The sequence below is a fragment of the Leptinotarsa decemlineata genome, unplaced genomic scaffold (genome assembly GCF_025532065.1).
Source record: "Leptinotarsa decemlineata unplaced genomic scaffold, Ldec_3_MD MMD2_tig00000199_RagTag_RagTag, whole genome shotgun sequence".
NCBI classification, from domain to species: domain Eukaryota; kingdom Metazoa; phylum Arthropoda; class Insecta; order Coleoptera; family Chrysomelidae; genus Leptinotarsa; species Leptinotarsa decemlineata.
In genome coordinates, this window is record NW_027412544.1 from 10,252,463 (window position 1) to 10,273,985 (window position 21,523).

A 21,523-nucleotide genomic window follows, 5' to 3' on the forward strand; every position below is an offset into this window, starting at 1 on the left:
TGATTTGTACAATTAGCGAAACATGTTGTGATATATTTTTCAAATAAAGTTTGTGGAGATCAAATCGTTAAGGTGTAGTTTTTGAAAATGTATGAGAAATGTCTGCAATATATTGAATAGATTTACTAACTACTAATACTAATTTAGATTTTATTGAAAATTATATATTATAAAAGTAAATCATCTCCCAAGTATCCTACAAAATTTTCCGGTTTTTATGTCAATTAACAACTGAGCAAGAGCAATTGAAAATGTGAGATCGCCCGCGATACATTTTGACGTCCAGGCAACGAGCTTCGAGCGGTAGCAACCGGACCTGTAGTTGGAGATTATGAATCGCTGCCATCTCGCCAGCACTCCCTTGTCGCCGAGTCGACTGATGTGACGTCAAGCTTGACCACATTCAACTATTAAAGTGAGGGGGAAGATAAAGAGTGAAATTTCAGGTTTTTTGCAGATGTACTATTTGAAACATAAACTTTCAAATAATGAAATAATAAAAAATGAGCCCATTCAATACATTTGTGAATAGTGCCACATATCACTATTTGATTATAAATCCTACAAAATCGAAAGCAGTTCTCATTGGACCAAGTAGGCTGCTAGATACAGTTAAAACTTTGATATAACGATAAATGATGGAACTATTGAGATATTCAATAAAGTGTTTTCTTCGGGTATACCTAAATTACTGCAAAGAGCTGATTAATTTTAATTAGTGATATATGGGTTGCAACATTATTTACCTATCAAATTTAAAATCATACTTTGTGAGACATCAAATTTCAATTGCACTGATTCTTGTGATGCACTGTTTGGAACCTTTGGTGTAGTAATGAATATTACTGGAGTTCAGATCACTTGGTGATTGAAACACGAGTCGAGGTGTTGAAAATAACGGTTTGGTTGGGACTAAACTACAGTAATATACAATGAAAAATTCAGCAAGTTCAAAATTCATGCTTACTATAGATATACCTACAGAAGGAAGAAGATAATAAAACCTATAAAGCTATTTTTTTCAAGTTATTCACTACGTTTCACTTAAAGTAACAGATTGAAAGCTATTTAACTTGAAATGAAATAATTGTTTTACTCAGTAGCCGGGCGGTTCGACGTGGGTGCTTTGTTCACTCACTCGAATTGACCGCCGTGTTTGTCGCTGGTTCAAGCCCCAGGCTGAACGATCGATTTTCACTTGCTATCGTCCAACCCGTGTTAGTAATCACACTTAAAAGGTATGACCTCGTTAGTCCCTAGCTCGCACAAGTTTCGACTTCTGAGGGTTGTCGTTCGTAGGGGTGCGACAGCTGGTTAACGAATAAACATATTTTAAATAGAATTCAAAAATGAAATTACATATTTGGCATGCATCAGTTATTATTTCAACACTCTGTAAAAATTTTATATTCCGCCGGAACTATAAATGCATCGTTCCATTCAGTATTCATTCATCCACTGAAATTATCGAAGACATATTTTGAGATCGTGAAAAAACCCGACGCCACAGTGTCGACAAACAAAAATATTATGAATTATATAAAGTTATCTATTTGTACATGTGCAATATTAATATCATCGACAGCAGTAGAGAGTGAAATAAACAAGGGGAGCTACTAGGGTTGAAATGGCGCCTTGGATGGCGCGACAAGAGTGGACCGCGGCTCCGGTTAACCGGAGCCAGAGATGAAGACGAGCTCCGGAGTGCCGGAGCCATACTCCTGGCTCTAATAAAAAGATCCAGCAGGACAACAGCGGCCAGAGTCGTTCGAAAACAACAACATGTCTGAGGATTTCGACCCGAATACATGGAATATTTTATTGTCTTTTTACAGGTTTGGTCTAGTTCAGTTTTAATGTCTCTTGAAGGAAACAATGAATCAGAAAGTGAGTCATGACGAGAAGTGCGATGTCACCTGGCTGATGGCGCAAAGGATAAGTTAGTCATTATTAAGTGGACAAATTATGCGAACATGGGCGTCATTCGTCTGTCAAATTGGTCGAAAGAATTTGAACTGACTAGACTTTGTAAATTCTATAAATGAGACTTAAGAATGTACAGGATGTTCCTACAGGATTATCATTAATTTTAAGAGATGAATATTCAAGCTTAAATCGCATTTATTTGACAGAAACGGGATGTTGAGACTTGGATATAAAATGGATATTATTACTGCATAATATAAAACATTACGAGGTATTTTCATATGGTTTCACCTCATCCAACTCGACCAAATAAATCCAGGGTTTTGATGAAGCCGATTATTTCATTCGGTGAGTGATATTTTATATCAGCTCGCAAAAGTGAGAATATCTCAAACGCTGAAAATTCATCAGCGGCGATGTAGGTACAGAGTGTTTGCTTTGTTACCTTGTGACAAATAATCTATTCCAAGGTTGACAGACTATGGTGAATTTTCCTCAATCTATTGAAGACCTTATCCGTGATCAATCTGTGACTTCTTTCGAGGGTGAGCTATACAAATGTATGGCTTGGCAATTTGGTCTCTTCTGACGCATTTTGAGGAGATGCCTTCCCTGGCATCAGTGTACTAATTGCACACACCAGCTATCAGGTAACTTGTAGCCATACATAGTGAAATATATAGTTCTTCTGTAATATCTTCTACGGCAGCCCTAATGGGGCAACAAAACGCCTTGATGGAGTTGTTCTACAAGTATCGAAATGAAGTGGTTTTAGTGAAATACGTTTATTCTCTCAAAATGCTGACAGTGATTGTGTTGTCATATTAGTGAAATTCAGAGTTGTTAATTGTTAATTGAATAATTTTACTAACGCTGAAATCGCTGACATGTACTGGCTAAAACATTTAGAACGCTACATGCGAGATTATGTGAAGCGGAGTTTTGATAAAAATGGAGGAAAACCAGAAACTGCAACAACGCCTGAACTAGAAGAAACTATGCGATAAAAGAAGATCCTCCAAATAGTACCAGGAAGATTGCAATGCAGCTGTAAGTCAGCCTAAAAACCGTATGGACAGTTCTAAAAATAAACCTCCTATATCACATATAGCTGGTGCAAGCTCTACTGCCTCGGAATTTTCAGCCAAGAATATCAAATCAAATCAAATCAAAGCATGCTTTATTATCTGAAGAATAGAATTCTTATTGACAAAGCTCCTAAATATAATAGTACATAAATCCTAACTGCTTAAAATGAGCAGGAAGTCATGATAATTAAATGAAATTAAAATTATGCAAACCAATATGGATTGTCGGATGTTAAAAGTGGATGTACTTAATGTATATATACAGTCATGTTTCTATAAAATATTTTCACAACAATACAGTAGAATAGAAATAAAAACAGTTTTCCCTAATTTATTCTATATTAATTGGTTATAAATACAAAACAGGAAAGAATTGTCAGATGATAAAAACATTAAAATAATATATATACATATATACACATATACATATATACATACACATACACATATATACACACATACACATACATATATACACACATATATACACACACACAGACATATATACATATACACACATATACACGTACATAGACCCATGTACACACATATAATAATTTTATAAAATGTTTGATTTCTTAATACAGTTAATATGTACATACATATATAGTCATACATACACACCTACCTTTAAAACTATTAAGTGAGAGACATAGATACGACATATTTTGTACTGCTGTCACAACTATTCAAAATTTTGTTCAAAAAATTCCCTCAAATCATAAAACGGTCTTGTTATTAAAAAATTTTTTACAGCCCTTCTGAATTTCGGAGTGCTATGAATATTTTTAATTTGCTTCGGTAGATGGTTGAACATTTTCGTACCATTGTAAACAATTGAATTTTGGTATTGGGTGGTTCTGGGGACTGATAAAGGTATATATTGGCCATTTGCCCTAGTATTACGTGCAGTGTCAGATTTTAATAAATGTAGTTTATGCTTATGAACTAAACTAGTTGATTCTAGCACGAATATTGATGTTAACGTGAGTATCCTCTGAGATGTAAATAAGGGTTTACATGAAGTTTGGTGATTAACATGGCATAAGTATCTCAGTGCTCTCTTTTGTAGCTTAAAGATCATTGAGAACAACGCTTGCGAGCAGGCTCCCCAAAATGCTATCCCATATCTGATGTGAGATTCCAGGAGAGCAAAGTAGGCTTTTCTAGCAATAAGATAACCGATGTCATTTCTAATAACTCTGATAGCATAACACCCAGATGACAATTTCTCTGCCATTGCCATAATATGCTCATCAAACTTTAAATTATGGTCCAATACAACACCTAAGAATCTGTAATTATCAGATTTCATAAGTGTATCATTATCTAGTTGTATTTTGTCGATGTCCCATTTAAATGATAACACTTTAGTTTTCTTAGAGTTGAAGACCATTTGATTGGCATCGCACCACCTTTTTATTTCAGTTAGATCTAAGGAGATCAATTGGCCGAGAATATGCTTATCTTTAGTGTGCCACTCTATAGTTGCATCATCTGCAAATAAAGTGAACCTACCACTAATATTCAAGTTCGTGAGATCATTCACATATAGCAAAAATAATATGGGCCCCAAGACAGAACCTTGTGGAACTCCGCTGGTCAATTTTTTTTCCTCAGATACTGCACCCGAAACTTTCACATATTGTTCCCGGTCTTGCAAGTAAGATGTCATCCATTTATGAGATATGCCTCTGATGCCATAGTACTCAAGCTTCTGCAACAGTATTCCATGATTCACACAATCAAAAGCTTTGGATAAGTCACAGAACACCGCCGCGGTCGCTTCTTGATTATTAAGATTAGTGTACACATTTTCTAAAAAGTTATAGATAGCGTCATTTGTACTTTTGTTGGTTTGGAAACCGTATTGGTTACCATTTAGTATTTTATGTTTAATGACAAATGACATGAGTCTCTTCTTTACTAATTTTTCTATAATTTTTGCAATAGTAGATAGAAGGGATATTGGTCTGTAATTTGATGGATCCTCCCTATCCCCTCCTTTGTAAATTGGGATCACCATGGCTGATTTAAGTATTGTTGGAAATGTTCCCGAGACAAACGATTCATTTATTATATCAGTAAGCGCGTCAATAGCTGCCGGGGGCAATTTTTCCAGCATATTTATAGACAAACCATCAGCTCCAGATGCCTTTTTGTTCTTAATGTCCTTCATAGCACTCTTTATTTCATCTGGGTCTGTTGGAAATAAAAAGAAGTTTTCGTCAATTCTTACATTCTCAAGATATTGCATTGGATTAATATGAATGTTAGTGGAAATGTCATTAGTAAGTTTAGTTGCGATAGAGCAATAGTAATCGTTGAAACAGTCAGGTTTCAAATTGATTTCATCGATTTGATTTTTGCTCTTTCCACGGATTTCATTTATAATAATCCAGCTCTCCTTTGCTATATTGGAGGCAGTATTAATCCTGGTATGATAATATGAAAGCTTAGCCTGTTTTATGACACTGTTGTATACACTTCGGTACCTATTGCAATAATTTTGTAGGTGTTCCTCTTTATTAAACTTTTTAATGTAGTTCAATGAGCGCATATTTTTGGCTGATATTTTGATGCCCTTCGTTATCCAAGGTTTCCTTACCTTTTTTCGGATTCTGGTGATAGGGAAAGCACTTTCAAAAATATTACTGAGTGTATTGAAATATGTGTTCATATGTATGATTCTGTTCCAGTTGACCTGATCACAGGCTTTTTGAAATTTGCAATAGTTGTTTTTAGAAAATATACGCCCAAGTATATTATGTTTTTTAGAAATGCCTTTACCAGGGAAGCTGAGTGTACTGAGAACGGCTTCATGATCTGAGAGATTTGCTGACAAAACTGAACAGGTTACCTTAGACTCATCCAAATTAGAACAGAAATAGTCTATTATAGTAGATGTACTCCGGCAAATATGTGTTGCGGATTGCACGTGCATGGTTAAGTTTAAGAAGTCTAATAACTGTTCTAGAAGCTGACAGGAACGATTTGATTTGTCTTCAAAATTTATATTCAAATCGCCTGCTAGGACAATATTCGAATTCATTGGAAGATGTGTCAGCAGTATTTCGAGCTTTTCGAAAAATATGGTCATTTCTTCGGAAGGGGTTTTATTGTTATCTCGCGTTCTATAGATACACAGAACATACAGGGGAAACGCTTCACAGTACACCAAGGAGAACTCAAAATTTTTCTCCTCCAACAAATTACTGAATTTTTCTACCTTAACAAAGGAGCATGTATCTTCATTTACATTCTCTAGTATCAGGGTTCCTCCATGTTCAGCCGTAACTCGGTCAAATCTAGAGATGCATTTATAACCTGGTACAATTATTGGTTCCTGTGGTTTCAGCCAGTGTTCTGTAACTAATACTAATTTTGGAAAATCAAGATTTTCTAAATAAATATATAAGTCATCAATTTTGTTTCGAATTGACTGTATGTTAATGAGAAGCAGGGTTAATTTACTATTATATATACATTCTGGAAGATTCAAATTTACTACTCTTTTTCTTGGCTTAGCGGCATTTCCAATAAAAAAGATTCGTGGAGGTATCTACTTGGAATCTCAGCCTTGTCGATTTCTTGTATTTTCACTGTCTTTACAACAAGACATTTATTAGATTCAGTAAGGAAGCTGTGTACCCTTGTAAGTACATCGAATTTACTTCCTTTTTCCCTGACGTCGCTTATGTATGTGAGAGAGAAGTTATGATTATGTTTCCTAAACTCATTGATCCTTTTATTGATAGAATTGAGCAACTTTTGGTCAATAATATTATTTCTTTCAATAATTAAAAGGAGGTTTGTGAATTTGCTTATTGGTAAAATTTGTTTCAGCGCTAGATTTAGACTACGACTATTGCTTATATTGTTGGTATTGCACATGACGATAACATAATCATCGTGCCCTAAGTTAATAGTGTCTTGGAACAAGTTACTTGTTAATTCAGATAGCTCTGTATTTGGTTTCAATATTTCATACATTGAGTACTTGCGTTCTCCCATACGACTTTCCAGGGCCATGGAAAAGTTTTTTGAATAGTCATCTCCCAAGATCACTATTCTTTTTAATGAATCTGTCTGTGACCTGTCATCACTAACGTTCGATCCTATTTCATCGGTTATTAGATTCACCACCACTTCATCGTCTAATAGGGTATTTTGTGAGGTCTGGTTTCCAATAGACTTTGACCTGGTTTCCTTTGATTCAGTTTCTGGTGATTGAGGGGCCAACTTTCCAGTATTTTCTTCATTGAGTTGAATATTGTCCTCATTTAATATTTCAACTTCAAAGGAATTAATTTTCTTGGACTGCCTTTTCTTCCTCCTTTTTCTTTTACATCTTACGTCTTCCACTTTGTAAATTCTGTCATTTCTAGTTTGGGTACCTTGGTCAATACTCTGTATAATTGTTGGGATTGGAATCTCAGTCACTTCTATTGTATTTTCTTCTTGTTCTAGAATTTTGTCAATGTGTAAATTTATCGGTTTCCGTTGTCCATCCCCCTGTATATGTTTGCTTGGTGACTCATTGGAATTTGAAGTCAAATTTTCCTTTTTTGCTAGGGTATTCTCTTTTCTTTTCTGTTCTATGTCTGATAGGAATTCCTTGGTCAAATGTTTTTCATCAGTTTGAGTTTCTATCGTTTTTGTTTCAAGATATTTATCAGCCAGTTTTTGTATGTGCGAGGTGATTTGTTGTTCCAGTTTTTCAATCTGTTGTCGTTGGACTTCTACCTGTTCATTGAGTTTTGATTCCATTTCAAGGGCTTCACTTTCCAACACACTATTTTCTTCTTTCAGTTTGGAAATATAATTGCATTTCCAGTGATTCTCTTCCACCAGATCTCTTATAGTTTGTTCGAGAACGCTGTCAGGTTGGTTTGTGTTTTCTTCATTTTCAGCTCCACAGCAGATCACTTTGTTCTCACTAATAAAGGTAATCGTTTTTTTCTTTCGCATGATACAACTTTGGTGAAAAACACTGAAGCATTTAGTGCACACATAATATTTGAGAGGCTTTTTTCAACATTTATAACTATGAGAGTCGTCCGTCATATATTCACTTTCAGCCATGTTGGATAATATTTTGCAGGTGGTTGTAGTTTCTCAGATAATTCAACTAAAAATACTAATTCTTTTTAGCTTGTGTTTTCTTCATATCTAGCTTGACTTCATACGATGGCACACAATACTGATTTTTTACCAAATATTTTATTTATGGACGAAGCAAATTTTTTCACGAGATGCTATCATGAACTTTCACAATGACTATTTTTGGGCCGACAAAAATCCACACGTTATTAGAGAAAATAATTTCCAGCAATGGTGACTACCAAATTGGCCCATTTTTTCTACCAGCAAGATCAACAGGTTAATCCTACACTGACTTTTTGCGAGATCATTTACCTTTTTTGTTAGAAAAAGTACCGCTACGTGTCAGAGACAACATGTGGTTTATGCACTAAGGGTCTCCAGCTCTTTAGTGTTCTTGCTCGTCAGCATCTCGACATCACCTACTCTAGCAAATAGAATAAATTTTTCATTAAAAAATGGGGGTGTTCGGAGCAGAAGCCCCATCGTTTCGATGCATAAATTACATGTGCCTGTGTATTCTTTTGTTGACCTAACTGTAGGTGAGTTTAATGAAGCTGCATTCGCTATTTCAATGACTTCTGATGGGTCCCAACACATTATCCTCCTTCACCACCAACAAATAATTTTTCTCCAACATTTTTAGAGCTACAGTTTTATTATCCAATTCATAGTAGTCGTGCGTGTGAATATTTGAAGTATTGACTTCTGTATTGATAATTTGAACAGGTATATGTTCAATTTTTCAATTTGATTTTCAATTTGATATAACAAGATACTTAGATAAACAAACACTATTATCCCAAGGGTTCTCCTAAGCACTCGAGACGCTTGTTTTGTGCATCCCCTTGGAGTGATTCAGGATGTTCATTAGGTAATTAAAATGAATCATATTATACATATACTATATTAAATATATTATACATTTACTATCTAGTGGAACTCTTGTAGGTTATGATAAAATTCAATCAATCATAATTCTTTTTTCTTTGGGATTGTTTTTTTTTAATTTAATTCTATTTTTTTTTCTTTGTTTTGACTTCTCTAATTTTTTATTCGTTTCATTTTTTTCTCTCTAATCTCACATTTCAGTCTTTGGAGCGGTTGATGTGGCAAGAATCCATGTCCTTATTCACAATCATATTACAACGATGGGGTTCGTTCATATAAACTTATATACATACACAAATTACACACGCGTGAAACAAACGAGTTTGGTTTTATTCAGGAGATTGTAGTTCAGCCATATCGGGATATCCTTCAAACCATTTGCTACCAGAAAAATTGATCGCCGTGTCGTCTGCATATGAAATAAGATTATCAACCGATTTTATACAGGCAATACTATTTATGTGAACTAAAAATAAAATCGATCCCAATACTGTGCCTTGTGGAACACCAATTGTGAATTCATTTGAAGAACTAAGTTCACTGCTAATTTTAACGATTTGTTTTCTGTTCGATAAATAATTTTGCAAAATATTTAACGCTGCGCCACGAATGACATGTGTTACCGTGCCGAAAGCTTTAACTAAGTATAGAAAACATGCAAGGCACTTATCGGAATTTTCCAAAGAGTCGGTTACGGTTTTCGTAAAATGAATGACAGCTTTTTAAGTGTTCGAGTTACTGATGAAACCAAATTGTTTTTTTGTTATCACATGATGGAATTCGAAAAATTCAACCAATCGACTTTTTAAGGTAGGTATGTTAAAAATGTTTTGCAAAATTACTTATTACAGAGATGGGTCGGTAATTCTGAAATTCGTGTTCACTCCCTGCTTTATAAACTGGAGTTACTACTGATTCCTTCCATTGCACTGAAATTTACCCATTATGAATATTTTGTTTATAATATTCACTAAGGTATTTACAATGTACGGATAAATGATTTTTATTAGCTTTCCTGGTATCTAGTCAAGCTCTGGAGCATAATTACTTTTTATGTTGGAGACATTGTTGAATATTTCGATTTCCTTTACTGGATCTGAAAGTATCGTAGGGCCTATAGGTTTGTCATTCAAAAAAAAGTCTTCCGAAAGATTATCAGGCTTATTGATAGTTTTAGCCATCTCTTTTCCGACGTTTACAAAATAATCATTGAATGCGTTGGCTTTCGTCTTATTGTTAGATAAAACCTCATCATTTGAAGCTGACATATTAATAGAGCTGATGTTTTTTACCGTTGCATTCGGGATTTCATTTATTATTTCCCACGTCTTTTCATTATTACTTGAGTTTACATGTAACCTCCGTTTGTAATATTGATTTTTCGTTGTTAGTCCAGTATACGATAGATATAACTGAAAATAATATAAAATACCGAGTATAATTGGGTTACTTAGGCCACTTTTCAATTTTAACTACTTATACATCATTGACTGTGAAAGTTAGCTATTCGGAGTTCAATATGGATTGACTTATATATGAAGATTTCAAAATGATCTGCATTTAAAATAAAAAAAATCAAATGAAGATAGCTTTCCTTTGACGAGAGGTAACTGAGGCAACATAAATGAAATCAAAGTTTAACCATCACATTATCTACACGTGAGAACAGTGAGAACACGAAGTCATTTCCAACTTTTCAGAAAAAATTCTACATTTAATTTTCCTTAAGTTAAATATGTGGTGAGCATAGTAGCATATAACTGCTTTTCACTGCTTCCCTGGTGTTTAGGCATACACAGGTATGCCACTAAATGTCTGCAAAACTCTACTCGAAATTACCAGTTTCAAAATGAGTGTCTGCAAATTGATCTCAGTTATAGTACAATTCCATAATAGTAGCCACTAAATTTTCAGAAATATTATTGCACTAAAACGAAAACATTGTTGTGAAGGTTGTGATTCTATATATTTTATCATAGTTTTTCCTTATCGTTTTTCCTCATCTGTTTAGTATAATTTCCGCACGCCGATGCAAGAGAAATTTAGGCAAAAACGTCAGTCTCTCTCTCTCTTTGAGTTGGCGCTTTAGGCCAAAACTTCAGTCATTTCTGAGAATTTAGTGCCTACTATTTTGGAATTATGGTATATCTTAGCGGATAAAGTAATTCCAATTTATGACACGTAGGTATTCGTTTGAAAAGTAATACAATGTTACAGAAAATTTACTAAATAGTTAATTTGAATCATTATGTTCGTCATGATCCCAAAGCGCACTAGTGAAATGATAAATGAGGCCAATAAACAGCAATAAACAGCAGAATTGGAAAAAGACAATTCTCTAGTCTTCTTAGATACTAAGATATCGAGAACACCTAACCAGATTTTAAAAGTCGACTGGTACCACAAAACTACTTTTTCAGAAAGGTTTATTAATTATTTTTCACAACACAATTTTAATATCATTAATATCATTAGGAACTTAAAATCAAGAGCACTCACAATTTCTGATGCTGAGTTTCATAACAAAAATATCAGAATTATAGAAGATTTACTTATTAAAAATAATTACCTTCCTTCATTGGTGAAAAAAATTATAAATGAAAATAGGCAACCTACACTGGAAATTAACAATTCAAAATATTTCAAAATTCCTTATGTACATAACCTTTCTGAAAAACTTGGATGAGTTCTAAATAATGAACACATCAAAACTGCGTTTGCAAATGTTTACACTGTAGGTAAAAGATTTTTTTCGAAACAAAAAACAAAATCTCCGATGAATATGCAATCAAACGTCGTTTATGAAATTAACTGTGAGGATTGTCCAGAATGTTATGTAGGGCAAACGGGACGTTACTTAAAAAACAGGTTGTCTGAGCATGAAAGAGATACAAGGAAGTTGAATGTTGCCAATCTAACAGCCCTCATTGAACACACAAGAGAATACAACAGTATTGACTTTGCAAAACCCCAAGATTTTAGATATTCAACCGTTATAAGGTAAACGACTGTTTAGTGAGATGATCCACATTTTCAAACAAAAAAAAGTCAACACTAGAAAGGACATAGAAGGACTGAATAGTGCTTATTTTAATTTACTAAATCGTATTCCTTAATATTTCAATACTCATAAGTTTCCACCATCCTGTGTAATCTGATATCCTTCTATTGTTTATAATTTTTTTTAAAAGGCAAACAGAAACGTCCATTTCTAATCAGTTTGTCTCCCATGATATCGTTTTCATTTCTAATGTGTCTGTGTTATATGTGTTTTCATTTGGTTAGTCCTCATTTTCGTTTGTACCTACGTTGTCTGACACATATATTTTAACCTTTTTTTTGACATGGATAACTAATGTTTGGTAAGTGCACTTGTTTGTTTCTCTTTTAAATAATATTAGATTGTTTAAACTTTATAAATTTTGCATTACAATACATTAAATACATTAAATTATTTTATTATAGAGCCCTGATGATGGATTTAATAAAGTCCGAAACGTTGGCATGAAACTAAATTGTTTATCTACGAACATTTTTGATCCCTTTCCCAACCAATACAAAAAACCGCATTTGAAAATATTTTGGATCACCAAACCAGGCAAAAATAAACATTTTATCGCACTAGTACAAAAAGAGGCCAGTTTCAACACTGAATATAGAGTTGTGTATTTCCACGAACATGGAGAAATAATAATAAAATATGTATAATTCAAAAACTATAAAAAATCGGAGAAGAAATTTTATATTTCATATTCGAATAAGTTCATTATCTATCAACTGAATGAAACTCCTATTAGTATGTTTTACTTTATTGAAACATCATCAAAGCACGATTTCTCCGAATTAAAAAACAAAAAATTCTCTTGTTGATATATCGAAAGAGGCCGGACCATCTTTTGTTTCGTCATTAGCGTCATCGAAAACCTACAACCGACCGCACACAAATAAAAAAAAAACACGTCTTCAGTAATTTCTTTCGTCCGGAATGTCGACTACTCAGCGATTCCAACCCATCTGCACGAATCGCAGAGATGGAAACCTATTTCACAATTGGTTGTAATGGTTATTTGGGATATACTGGATGCATGCACTATATTGTCTAAAACTAATAAAAAACATATGAACATGAAGTTCATAAAGAGTTCTATGGAACAAATAAAAAGAGCATAAAACTGAATATTTGACTGCTATTGGGAGTTATCGTCAACTGAACAGAAATGCAATATATCTAGACAAAAAAAATGCTAGATATCGGACGATACTCTGCCACCCTGTAGACAAGCACGTGTCCCTCTTCAAGTCATTTCAATATTAACATAATATAAACAAACATACAGTCAAGCAGGCATTCTATCGATACATTTTGTAGAGTTCGGACCCTTAATAAATATTTGTGAATAAGGAATTGTGTATTGTGTATCTGTTTTCTAATATCTCAGAAGTCGGATAAAGAACCGCGTTGAAGTTAGAATAATCGAGTGTGCTAACATGTCGAAAAATAAACGGAATAGAAGCACTAGTTCAAGTTCTTCTGATTCAGCTACAAGTTCGAGTTCGTCAAGAAACTCCAAATCTTCAGAGGATCGTCAGAGAAGTCATGGAAGAAAAATTTCGAGAAAGTCGAGACATTCGAGGGGATTCAATTAATGAAAAACAACTAGATGAATTTGGGGTGTGTAGTGTACGTCATTCTTTGTGAGAAAGGACTACCAGATGCAAAAGTTATACCAGATTTCGACCCTAGCAAGGAACATTATTCCGAATGGTTGAATGTTATGGATGAGCATGCCTACTGATATGGCTGGAATGAGAATACGATAAAATTTCAGGAATCTAATGTGTTGAAAGGTACTGCTGAAAGTTGGTACCATAATTACATCAAAGATAAAATTGGGTGGGCGAAATTTTTATGGCAAAATGGAAGAAATTACTTAGGGGTGTATATCAAGCTGATCAAAATACGTTTGCTCTTTTTATGGACATAGCTAACCAAAATCCCACTCCGTAGAATCTCTCTATTCTTTTTATTTTGACCATTTAGCAAAAATAAACAAGCTTAACGTGGACTTTTCAGAAACAGATAAAATTTCTCTTATTTTGGGTGTAATTGACAACGAAACAGTGTCCTCCTTAGTAAAAACTAGCGGTATCAACAAATTCAATTAATTGACTAATTATTTGAAAGATCGAAATCTGTTAAAAATATTCATTTACATTCGCGCAGTTTCACCGGGCCCACAAAAATCTAGAAACCCTAAAGTAAATTCCAAACGAAAACAAGATTCGAGTGTCATCTTTGAGAAAAAACGGGGCACATGAAAAGTGAGTGTAACTTTGAAAATATTGTAAGGGAACAAACGTGTAGATACTGTAACAAAAGAGGTCACCTCAAAGCTATTTGCTTCAAAAATAAAAATGACAAACGGAACAAAAAAATGAATTTGATTATTTGATTTATTCGAAATATGTTCTGTTTTGCATGAAAGAAATGCAACTCATAACCTAATCTGCAATAATTCATAGTTTTATTCTCTGTGAAATTTCTTCCAATATCTACTGAAGCTTCGACAAACTTTTGAACATTCATAGCATCACCTGAAAATCCAACAAGTTTAACGGGTCGAACCAAATTCAGATTCAGGTTTAGGTACTTTGCAGTTGATCTTTGTAACATTGGACAGTCACTTCCGAAATCAATAAAAGCTGACACTATTTGATTGTTGATAGTAATATAACGAAATAATTCTTTTTTTTCCCGTTGATATTAATTTGATATCTAGTTTCACCTGATTTTCGGTTTTGATTTCATTGTCTCGTTTGTCATTTTTCTTTTTGAAGCAAACACCTTTGAACTGACCTCTTTTGTTACAGTATCTACACGCGCTCATGAGAGCGCAGTTACGTAGAAACTTGTGATGGAGGGTGATGACAAATTTCTAAAACACTGTCTCTCAGGAGAGCAATTGCGTACAAACGGTCATCAAGAAAAATGAAACACATTTCTGAAACACTGTATTGTACATGACCAGTCCCGTAGAAATGTATATCCATCATAGTTTTCTAAAACACTGGCTCTCAGGAGTGCATCCGTAGAAATTTGTGATGATGGATGATTACAAATTTCTAAAACATTGTCTCCCACGAGCACAGTCCCGTAAAAACGGTCATCAGTTATGAGTAACATTCACATTGGAAAGCTTTTCCAATCCTGAAGAAATCAAGGAAAATCAATTTTGTTGGCTGTATTGATAAAGAATGATTTTGTTTCAGATTGAGGACCTGGAGGACAAGGACCACTCAGAATGGCCGAATGTTAGATATCGGAGGATACTTTGCCACCCTGTACACATGCACGTGTCCCTTTCCAAGTTATTTCAATATATAAACATTACATATACATTACGATACAGCCAATCAGGCATTCATTCAATCAATACGGATCCTTAATAAATATTTATGAATGAGGAATGGGCTCATTCAGGCTAATTTAGTTTTTTATTGAAAATTATATATTATAAAAGTAAATCATCTCCCAAGTATCCCACAAAATTTTCTGGTTTATATGTCAATTAACAACTGAGCAAGAGCAATTGAAAATGTGAGATCGCCCGCGGTACATCTTGACGTCACACCAGGCAAACGAGCTTCGAGCGGTGGCACCCGGGCCTGTATTATGAATCGCTGCTATCGTCAATTCAATTTAATTTTCTTCGAAGTAATGTATATGTCAATTCTGGGTAACTGGCATTTTTGAAACAAAAGTTCTATAATAAATAAAGAGTTCCTTGGGATTCCAAGAAATAATTTCGGATTTTTCTCTATGACGTTAATAGATCTTCGCTCAATATTGTTTTTCGAATTCCAATTTTCAACTAATATTCCACACAAGGTAGAATGTGATGATGTATCAACAGAAGTCATGTCTGATGTACTCAAACTCTCACTGTCCTCGGGGGAACTTAGTAGTAATTTTTTCCAATACTTTCTGTATTTTCTATTTCTTTGGAACGATTTCTTTTTCGGTGGTATATAATATTTACGGTATTTAACTTTTGATCTTCGAAAAACATGTTTATTAACTTGAATTCCAACATCAAAGGTATTTTCCTGTGACTCTGCTTCATCAGACATGATTTAATTTTCAGCGATATCTTCATTACAAGTATTCAACAATATTTGTTTTTCCTTTTTTTGAACAAACGGTGGAGGTTCAGATGTATGGGTCGTAAGTCTATCAATCCAGCAATCAATTATATATGCAGAATTACGCCTGGTTTCAATACAATTTTTCCCACTTTCATAGTTTTGATATACGTGTAATTTTCTAAGTCTGTTTCAACCTAAAATTCAAAGTTGTGCTCAGAGTAAACTGTATTTTTTTTATTATTCATTATCATTCAGACTTACATGATCTTCGCAACAAAAATGCGTCCCCTTGGCAGATACAAAGTCGGCCCTCCGCATAACTTTCGTAACAGTGAAATGAAAATTTGGTATGGTGCAGTTACCGAAGAATTCTTGCATTTAGGAACGATGCAATACCTGTAACGTCATTTTTTATCATTATTCATATTCACGCAGTTGACACACTGCAGAAAACACACATAACTTGCTTTCTACGACTTTAGCACACGTATTTTGCTTATCCATCAGCACTCCCTTGTCGCCGAGTCGACTGATGTGACGTCAAGCTTAACCACGCCTCGTTTCGGTGAATGCCACATCCAGTGCTGCCGTTAAGGTACTATTGTACCGCATTATGTACTATTCCATGATTTTGATACAAAGATACTACCCAGATCAATATGTAGACTATTCGGTACTATTTACTATAATCCCAATTTTTTACATTTTCACGTTGACTTCCATCGAGTACAGTAAAAAATAACAACAATATGTGTGGCAACAATGCAATTTCGTGTTTCAAGTTCCAGATCAGCAAATACCGTACTTGTGTCAAAATCGCCAGCTATCATCATAACTCTGCATTATTTAATCCTGTGTTCTGTATTGTGCCTGTGAACTGTGGTTCTGTCATCTGTCAGTCAGTCAGCAGAACCGCAGTTTTAACTTCTAACCTCACACCTCACCTTTGAGAAATTGGCTTTATTGTTTTGTCAAAATAAATAGGAATATGGACAGGTAAAAATGAATTCTCAAATCTAGCTACTTGAAAACGTCTTTAGTATTGTTCATTCTATTGTGACAGAAACCTAATTAAAACAAAACATATTTCCAATCATGAAAGAGCAATTCGAAGAAGGAAAAAGACACCTTTTTATCAAATGTTCTGATTATGATCTTTCTCTTAAAGAACATTTCTTAGTTCCCAGCAAATTTTTTACTCCATATATTTTCCGAATTTAAATGGATAACATTATTACACGTTTGGCATTACTGGCATTTGGTTTGAAATGACTTATGCGCATGTGCCATGCCTAGTCTTGCGCAGTACATTTTGGGTACTATTTTCTTGTAAATTTCGGTACTTTTTGAATTGACGTTGCGGCAGCACTGGCCACATCACAGCATAGGTAACAATCAGCAATGTCACTTCGCTTGGCGGGAGGAGTTCGCGCATATCCGTCGCGTTGATGAGTCCGCCATTTTGGGAAGTGACAGACTTTCTCATTCTGCTTTTGGCTTTGCTCTTGTTAAGACATATATGTTACCTGTGTTCTGTGTGTATCGTGAATTTTAACTTTTAACATAATGGAAAAACTAATAGGTGGTGGACACGTTTGTGCTGTAAATAGTTGTAAAAGTGACAGTTCAAAATCCAAAATATGTTTTTTCATGTTTCCGAAGGACCACTTGATAAATAAATTACTGAAAATTCATAGTTGTGACATTTGTGTGAGCTATTCCAAAATAAATTGTGAATTAAATAATGAATCTCTACACTGTTATTTCAGAGCATTTCAAAATGGAACTCTTGACACATTCGGTAACTTAAGGATGCCCAAAAATGAATTTGTTTATTTTATTTCTTTCTTGGAAGTAAACTTCCAAAGCAATTTTGAGAATCTTATTGTAGGAACAAATGTCATTGTAGGATTCGTATCATTGTTTCAACAATTCAATTATAACCATATGTGAAAATTTTCCAATATCTCACCTTTTGAAGTTATACAGTAGAGTAAGATTATTTTATACATTAAAATATATAAATAGAAATTTCAAATCTCAGAAAAATACTGTCAAAAAAAAAAAGGAAGAATAAAAGGAATAAATGTTTTGAAGTGAACAATTTGTATTTCTAGTATTTTCCTTATATAATACCAGGTACCCTGTGAACGTATTACTAAAAAAGAATAAAAAGATTGAAGTAACAAAAGTAAGTTGATGTTTGGATAGAACTTACCTATGTATATATGAAAAAATACATTTATGTTGAAAAAAGACTTCATTCTAAAATGCAAGGAGAACGTCAATTCTTATAATAAAGAACAAGCAACTCAAATGAAAGCTAATTAGTAATATACAAAATCACATTTATTTTAAGAGAGGTAGATCATAAAGTTTATACCAAAAAGTTGATTGCTGGACAATTTCTCCTTCATATTCCAGTTGATTGAACCAATAATTCGGCTGTTTGACATTTTTTGAAAAAATCATGTAACCAGATAGAATGTCTGCACAAGAATTATTATATCAATTGAATTTGGGTCCATTCCGTAATGTATACCAAATTATATGAACATTTTGGATATAAAAAAGTTTGAGTGCGAACCTGTCCAAAACCATTTCGCGAGTCCTGCCCTCTTATCGTCACTTCCCAAAATGGCGTCTAGATAGTTTTCCACATCAAAGGCGGCATGGCCAAGTGTCCATGCTGATTGTTACCTATGCTGTGGCCACATTCAACAATTAATTTGAGCGGGAAGATAACGAGTGAAAATTTAGATTTTTTGCAGATGTACTATTTGAAACATAAACTTTCACATTATGGAATAAAAAAAAAATTTAAATGAGCTCATTGTATTTATAATATCTTTTTTCTAATACAAGGTTTTATACTCGTGACACTACGGAAAAAAGGTGGTGGATTGATGATTCGAACAAGTGTTTCATTAAAATATCTCCAAATGAGGGAGATATACCTACGCTGGATATACCTATATATGGTTTGATTCCGAATTTCCTGTTCTTATCGGCAAAAATATTGAAGATTCATAGATAGACTATCATCTATGCAAATTTATTTGAAAACTGATTCAAAAAAACTAATTCCAAATATAGTACACAATGGTGTCACACTTATGACTGAAGCTTTTCTTCATGGTCAAGAATTGTTAAAACGTTTTGAGCACAAAAATATTAATATTCAGAATTTTTTGTCGGTTCGGAATGTAGTTTTTGGAAAAAAAATTGCTGTTTGAAATAGTAAGAACTTTGCAGAACAACGTATTATGATACTACGACTTCATTCATCTCATTGCAATGGAGTTATTTTGATATTACCCTGCTACAGCGGCGTCGTAATACCCCTTCTCGACTAAGGTGTTACCTATGGAGGTAAAGAGTCCTCCTAGATGATGCTTTATCCTGAGGTGTATCTATGCTAAAAGAATATATAATTCCGAGCCCACCCAATGTTACTAACGGATCCTTCTAGTTACCGTGCATATTCTCCTCGTTGAAAGCCTTATCATGCTAATGCGGGGCTCTGCCGTGATGAACTTTCTTTTCTTAACAACTCGTGGGATTCTTTCCGGACATGAAGTCAGCAAAATATCCGACTCTGCATCTACAAAGAAGATGGACGACGACTAAATGACACATTATCCTACCTGTAACATGGAATCAACAGCAAGAGGTGCTCGGTTGTCTAACTCATAATTCCGTTTACAAACCTAGGAAGTAAGGAGGTGCCGCCAGAAAGCAACGCAGTGGCTCCTCAAGATACAACAACAACAGCATGATATGCATCAGAAGAAAAACTGAACCCCTTTTGTGTAGGTCAGCAAATTCTTGCGCTTAAATGATGATTCATTCAAACCACGAACGAAATAGCTCTGTATGGTTGAACATTCGACAACTACAATAGCAAGTCAACTGTAACCTTTTGAGAATGCCATTATGGCAGGATGGCTGCCGTAGAGTAAGTATACTTCAGAAGATGGTCCACAGGTACAATTCTAGAGTTGCATATTCCGCCCTGAATAGCTAGAGGTTACCTGTTCTTAACCGAGAGCTCATAATCAATTAGATTGCCACTGGTTCCAACTGACTCCTGCTTCAAGTAATCCATGAAGATTCACCTCAGAAAACCTCAAAACCTTCATTTGTATGTTTCTTTGTTGAATTTTTCGTAATTCAAAATTTGATTTACTCACCAACCAATAAACTAAACCAGTCACCCAACATTGACAGTATTTTATTTATTTTTAGATTTTCGTCTACTTTTCTAGAGTTCTAGTTTTGATAGCCATTTTGTTGGTGTTCTCGAACTTCTTTCTCTGGTAGATGATTTATAAGAGGAATATTTGAAAATAAGATCGATTTATTTGTGAAGTATGTCCCGAAGGTGAAACAATAATATTGAATTCTATCAACGTATTTCATTGAATTTCAAGTAGTTTCAATAGTTGAAAAAATCTACTGTAGGTGGGATTTGAACCCAGAACCAGTGGATTTAACGTTTACTTCAAAAATAAGCTCAAAAACGGGTTTAATATGAAGCTATTTGAATTTATGATTTGTCTTATTTTGTAATCAATTGCTGACATTTTTAAAAACATCAATTTTTTCATTACATTTCAAAACGAAATGTTAGTTAAATGATCGAGTTTGACGTTTCAGAACATTTTCAGAAGCTTGACATTCTCAAGGCATATTTGAGATTGAAAATAACTGAAAAACTGTAAATGTATTAATTTGATCATCTGTGATTGGTCTCGAAAGTAATGCCCACTTTCCCAACAAGAAACAGTCACATAATAAACACTTTATTCAATGAATATAAAAAATATGTTGATTTAAAAAATATTGAATCGAAGAGGTTTTTGTATGAAAGTGTATAATCATAAAATTATTGCAAAAAAAAATCTTTCGACTTTCGTCATCATCAGTGCTCACCTGAAAGTGTGTGATCTAATTGAAAAGGAAGTTTTGTGAAAATTGAAGTTTGCAAAAAAAAAATTTTGAGGTTGAGAAATTTGGAAAATTGTTTAAAATTACTTACTTGTCAGGGAACAGGAAGTATCAAAATAAGTACATGGCACATTTGTAATATTTGACTTATATAAAAGAAAATAGGCCGATAGCCAAAAAAATACATTTTTGGATTGGAGCCATGTGGTTCAGTCAAAATATTATATAAAAGAAGGACAACTTGAGATAGGATGTGTCAAGTGTCATGTTAAAATAATGGTACCAACTTGAGGAGTGATCCATTATAGATTTAAATAATTATGTTGTGGAGAAACCAATATAGAATAAAGTATATTAGTAATAAATTAGATTAATTAACAATTTATAATCCTTTTATAAAGGAGAAGGAAATCTCTGTT

At 33.9% G+C, this 21,523-nt stretch overlaps 1 long non-coding RNA gene across 2 annotated transcripts in view; it reads left to right on the forward strand.

Moving 5' to 3' along the window:
• The window catches only part of LOC111518293 (uncharacterized), a 133,660-nt gene extending 118,166 nt beyond the window's left edge, over window positions 1–15,494 (forward strand). For both annotated transcript variants that reach the window (XR_002723941.2, XR_012464966.1), the window contains one exon: window positions 15,279–15,494. This is a non-coding gene — a long non-coding RNA (uncharacterized lncRNA). The remainder of the gene's footprint in view (window positions 1–15,278) is intronic.
• Window positions 15,495–21,523: the final 6,029 nt, after the last annotated feature.